Raw genomic sequence first — 6,961 nt, 5'->3', positions numbered from 1 at the left:
TACAAATATTATATATATAATATATTATATATATATATATATAGGGTGTATAAAAAGTCCCAGATCCCTTAAATATTTTGAAAAGTAAGCATTTTTGAAAAAAATATTCAGACAAAAGTTGTAAGATTTAAAAAAAATCTATGATCTGTTTAATCTAGGATAGTATCGCTAAGAAACATTTTTCTCAAAAATGCTTTTCAAGATATTTAAAGAGTCTGGAACTTTTTATATATCCTACATATTAAAATTGATATAATATAAAATATGTTAAAATTATATCCGTGTAGTTAGTTTAGTATACTTATATTCATTAAATATTTATAAATATGTTCCTTTTATGTATTACTGATAAAAAAATTTATTTTATACAAAACCTCAATAAAACCTCAAAAAACTCAAATTTCGGGTTTTTTTAAGTGGGTAAAACTCAAAAAAATCCCCTGGGTAAAACAATACCAACCCTGTAAAAATACAACGTTAACAAATGTTTTTTTTTCCCTTAAACTCGAGATATGTACATGGAGGTACGTAGTGAATTCGACTATTTTCGCAACTCGAACATACGGTAACTCAGTATGAAGGACAGGTGGAGGAAATAACCGATAGTTATCGGTACAAAACAGAGACGCACAATGAACAAATGGGATGTTTTAATATGTCCGACCGATATTTCTGCGGTTTTCATCGATACGGAATTACGAGAATACATAGCTCGGTCGTTGACATGCCAAACACGTTGATATTTCGCATATCGTAAATTAGAACTATCATATCGAGCTTTTATATGTAAATTCTATCACTCGTATTTATCTATATTTCGCGATCGATTTGCTGTTCTCTCCCCCTGCATATCTCGCTCTCTCTTTCTTTTTTTTAATGGTTTTATATTCTATTACCCAAGATAATATTTTAATGTACGTTCTTGGAAAAAAAAAACAAGATGTATCAAAAATCGCGCACTTTTTTCTGTTTTATAAATTATCTGACGGTTTTCCAATTTATTCTCTTACAGAAGGAAGTTGATAGGTTTATTGAATATCTCACATTCAGTAATTACTAATCGAATGAACATTTTACATTCACATATTGATTATTTTAGCTTCAAAGACTTAAGTAGATACGTCTTCATTATTTAATTATTGTATAATTGTAATAAAATTTTTATTTGACGGTAAATGAAATCAAGTGAATATTGACAAATGAATAAAAAGACAAGAGTTATCTTTAGACTTTCTAGCGAAGAAAACTTCGGTCTATATTTGACAAATTGAATACATAATTAACAGGAAATGTGTGACATTCCGTTATAAATTTTATATATATGTGTATTAAATACACTGAGAATTGTATTGGATTTACCTGAGGTTAATTCTGTATTGACCGCAGCATATCAGATTATACCGTACCGATGTTAATATGCAAATACATAAAACGGGGACGAAGTTTCGAACAGGGAAGGCCAGTTTTTTGCATTATCAGGCGACTGGCGGAAATGAGAGTACGTTCGTGGGAAAATTAATTGAATTAAGTCATTTAATTTGATCGTTCGTAAATTTTCGCAAGTTAATATCGCTTACGAAGCCATCCGGTAATCTTCGCCGGCTCAAACGAAGGAAGGCACAATATCAGTCGTCAGCCCGACCGAGAAATATGCGCGTAGATGAAAGTGCGCGGTCCAGTTAGTTTCATATCTCTGCTATACGTGGATATGAGATGCACAGGAATTGTACGATGCGTTGACAACGCTAGGAGACTTAAACGATTAATTTTCCCTGCTGCCCATAATTCGCTCGAAAGCCCGAGCGAGTCGCATCAGACCGAGGTGTGCACGCGTTATAGACGTCCGCGGAATTTCATTCGTGATTTATCGGTGGACGATTTTTATGAAGCCCCGAGGGAGATTTTATGAGAAACGCGGTCGCTGAAAGCGTGGAACGTTGAAATAAGACGACGACGACGACGACGACGACGACGACGACGACGACGACGACGATGGTCGCGACTATGTATTCCGTCCGATGGAATACGATCGAAAGGAGCGGTATGTGTAACATACGATCCAAGGAGCATTTCAATATCTCTGACGGGCGAAATCGAACGGCGCGAGACGCGCCGTGTTATATATTACCAGAGCATTCTCGTAGTGTCGCCAAGCTGAGCTCTTTTAAATTTGGAACAATCGAACGTCAAACAATCTCTGGCAAAAAGACGCTAGACGGCGATGTGTAAAGCGTGGAGCAATTTAGAATCGAGATATCTGTTTTTTTTTCAATGGTAATGAACAAAGAGACAGAGAGAGAGGATGAATATTTCGCGCGTATGTTAGCATTCATTGGAAAAAAGGTACAAGCGAGGAGTCAGGAAGGTCGTAACTGATGAATCAGGCGCGGCAAAAGCGATGCGAGATAAAGTGGGTAACGTCGAGGTGTAACGATGGCATGGGTGCAACTTGGGTAGTACAATATATGTACGTGCGATGTCGAGGGAAACACATGGTGCGCCACACAATCGTTCAATCCTAATGATACCGTTTCTTAAGAGCTCAACCCGGGGCTTCCGGGATTGAAAACGGTCCCCCTCTCGAAAGCGGAGTCGCGCGAGCGGCGACACGATTTAACTTTAGAAATCCGATTCTTTTTTTCGTGCGACGGAAACGTCGCGCGGGCTGACAAGAGAAAGGAAGGAAGAGACGTATAGGTCGAAAATACGCGTTCTGTGACAACAGAAAGAGCGAGAGGATGAGATGAAGAGCGAAGAGTAGGTAGAAGGAAGAGGAAACAACGGCAAAGTGTTCGTTTACGAACAATCGAGATGGAAATACAGACGGGGCGCGAATGAACAGACGGACCGTGTATGTACGGTCTAGGTATCTTTAATATCTTTAATCCACACCCCCTGCGCTCGCGCGAGTTCGCCGAGGAGCCGAGGTATGCGTGCAAGCAACCCCCTAAGCCTTCGTCGTACTCGTCGTACTATAACGGGGGTAACCCTCCGTGTGTTTGAGCTACGCAGGCGCGGTTTATCGACTGCCGCATATATATAGGAACGGCGGGAGAAGCGTTTCGTTTCGTTTCGTTTCGTTTCGTTTCGTTTCGCAGTAGCCCGAACAATTTCTGCACAGCTACCAGAGTCTCTTTCTCTCTCACTCTTTCTTTTCTGTTTCCCTTCCGCCTTTTACACCACCCGCCCTTCATCTCTTTCTTCTTCTCTCTTTTACTCTGTCGCGCGCTTCGTTTCTCTCTCTCTCTCTCTCTCTCTCGCATTTCTCTTTGTTCGTTCGTCGTTCGTCTCGGCTCCGGATATTTGTCCGGATTGCAATTGCAGAGGGCTTTTTCCCACTCGCTTCCCTCGTGCCTCTCTCTGCGCGTACCCGACCGAATGAGTCCTCTTTCTCGCTCCCTCTCTCTTTCCCCGTTTTCCTTCCTTTCTCCTTTCTATGTCGCTGCGACCTCCGTGTGAAGCAATATTTTATTCGAGCGGATACACAAGCTTTGGTCGCGCGACCCGAGAAGACCGGGAGGGTTAAAATCGTTTCGACGTGCTCGATGACCGATCGAGTGCCACCTCCCCCTCGCTGGAAATACGAACCGGAGCTAGCAACCACTGTATTAATCCTCTACGCACTTTGAATATAATTCTTGTCCTCTCTCATCATCGTCATCCGATTCAAGCCCTTTCACTAGTGGATTCCCTTCCACTCGAGCACGCGAAAAACGAATCTTTTCTTCAATTTGCATAATTTAGCACGGAAGACGGAGGCGATGTGTCGAGACAAGCAAGGGAAAATTTCGCGATGAATCTAAAAGCAACATTTCACGAACAGGAACGGACGCTCTACCTCAACGATCATTTTCACGACAGTTTCATAATACCCGTCTCTAATCGGCAGGTATCGCTCTATCGATACGTAATATGTACCCTATCGACTGTAACGTCTAAAACTTTCCCTTAAGATATTCTGTTCGGACGTTGATTGCCAGCTGTCTTAAAAGTTACCGTCGGTGTCCACGAATATATATCACGAAGACCGATCCCTCCCGATCCTCCTGACACGATACGAACCGGATTAGAAGGAACGACAGCTGTCTTGGATGGACGTTACAGCGGGGGAAAGGTTAATGAAGCGAGAATTGATAGCCCACTCGGCATCGTTAAACGGCGTTAAATCCGTAAGCGTCATTTCTCAAGCAGATCAAAAATATAACGAGCAGACTTTGAAGATCCCAGCCGGTCGACCGGCTGTTAATGTAAATGCCTAGGCATTTTTTTTCATTTCTCGCTACGGAGAGAGAGAACGAGGAGGATCCCTTTCGAACAGGTGGCAGGCCAGACGCGGACCAACAGGTAGGAAATCGAGTCCGCTGATACGGGTCAAGAAATGCATAAATTAAACAGGAGGCGTGTATACGGGTCCCGCCCCCACCATTCGTTTCGTAATTTATGTCCGGTAACTGCATCGTGCCTAGAAAAGGAAGAAAGAGGGAGAGAGAGAGAAAGAGCTATTCATTAAGGCGAGAAGAGACTCGGACGGGGCTAGAGCAAACTTTTGGCTTAACGAATTTTCCGATTTCGCGCATTAATATGCTAATCCAATTAGCCGTTTCGGCACAGCGGCCCGCACTCCCGCACGTGTGGTACCGCCAAGTTTTTAACCCCGAAGAACTAATTGAATTAGCATTTCAATGCAGCGATTCGTGCAATTCGTTTAGAGCATGGCTTGGTTTAATTTTGGGATACCTCGCGCGTGGTGATATTAACGTTTGATCTGCTGCTGTAGTACCCGCGGGGGCACGGTTTTAATTACCGTCCTCGAATATTTATAACGGCAAGTAATTCTTACCGCTGCGCCACTGGTACCTTCGTTGCAATGGACGTGTGCAGTGTCGCCCCGTCAAGAGCAATGAAATTAATTATACGCAACCTCGCAATGTCACCACTTTTAATTTGGGGTGGATACAGTGTATGAAAACACAAAGAGAGAGAGAGAGATGTTTAACTGCCATTTTTAAACATTCGTCCACGATTCTTATACAATAAACGTGCAACTTAATTTGCTTAACTTGTTAAGCTTAATTTTGCCGTCAATTTAATAAACATATGATAAAATTAATTAACCCTTTCACATACAATTTTTAATTTCCCGAAAGGAGAATAGTAATTGAAAATAATATTCGAAAATTTCGGGAAAAATTTCGTATCACGCATGTGATTTACCAATAGCATTATCACGAAATTGTATTACCTTCGCGGTATATAGCATATTATAGCAATATGATAGGTAAATCGTAAAATTATAGTTCGTGCGTGATTCGTGTTCCTCGCTAGAGAGGTTGCAGCGCGGCCGTTTATTCGGTGGTTAGCCAAGTTTGGTATGACTTTGGCTCGTCTTCAGTTGGATCGAGAGAACGAGAATGGATTCTATGGTAAAAGGGGCAGGAGCGGAAGGGGATTCCGCAAATTGAATGACTTGGCCTGTTATATGTTATCCGAGACTTCTTTGCTTTATGCTGCGTAGAATCGGGCGAAGATTCTATTATAGACAAGAAGTCAGCTCCGCGACTGCCTAGCTACTACCCGATGCCATTTCCACATGTATTATGCATGTCCGGGCAAATTTTGTCGTCTGTCGCGACGAAGGGAAACCATCGTCTTATTTATTATTTACGTTTCCTTTGGCCGATAAACGGGACGGTCTTAACTTGGCTATCTTAAGAATGCCGACGCTTCTCTCATCCCACGCAATCGAAAATTAAACTGTGCTACAGACTACATTAATTTTTCAGCCAGAATTGCTTTCACAATTTATATTGGGACGAGAAACATCGCGTATACATTGTACCGTGAAGTCTTTTAATTCCTCTCGCATCGCAATTGTGCCGCGCGAGCTCATTACAAACACGTCGTACAAATTATGTGCGAATATTATTTATGAATTCTTTTTGCGAAAATATCACATAGCGCGTAAATTGCAGTGTAATAAGATATCGATGGTAATGATACGCGTGCAGAACTATCTAAATAAACCAATACGTGATGAGAGAGGCTTCAATAATACAAGATAATTAAATTTATTCATTGAATCTCGGGAAAACTACACAAATGATGATGAGTCTAAAATACTTATATAATATGAAAAACATTGTGATATAATAAATAAGATTATATGTATTAATTATAAATATAAATTACGTATTACAATAATGTTTCTTTACTTCAAACATAATTAAACAAATTAAATTTTATAGTAAAGGAGAAAAACTATTTTCCAATTTCAGAAAATTATTGGCGAAAAGAATATATTTTTAACAACATCGAATGTTATTTTTGTTATTTGTTCCACAATTCTTTAAAAAAAATCACCTTTTTTGATGATTTCAATAATTTTTTTAAAGTATTCTTTTTGAATTATAACAATTTTGACATTTTTTTAAAATGAAATTAAATCAGTTTATACTTGATACATACGATATTTTTATTTTTGAAATTAAGTTAGTTCACACTTTTAATGATATTGATGGGATAATCTTTACTTAGGTAACTCGTATATGTTCAGGAAAAATGTTAAAAAAAAATATTAGTTGATTCAACTAAATACAGCGGTCAAACAAATTTTTGTTAATTCAAACAAATAACATGTTTTAAATTACAAAATTTTGTTGATATGACTATATATTTAACTAAATATACATATTAATGAACTTGAACTTGACTAAATGCATTTAGTCAAGTTAACAACTTTTTCTCTTTTTGTGATAATGACTCAAAAATCACATTTTTTCGTTGTCACTTTTGAAATAAGGAAGCATACGTATCTAATTATAATATCTAATTATAATATTTATCATCTTTAACACAAAAATCGCACATTGATCCGCATAGATAGATATATAAAGAAAGATTCTCGATTAACATTATATATATATATATATATATATATAATATAGTATATATATATAATATA

Source organism: Atta cephalotes (assembly GCF_000143395.1).
Source record: "Atta cephalotes unplaced genomic scaffold scaffold00010, whole genome shotgun sequence".
NCBI lineage: Eukaryota > Metazoa > Arthropoda > Insecta > Hymenoptera > Formicidae > Atta > Atta cephalotes.
This window is presented reverse-complemented; position numbering follows the sequence as displayed.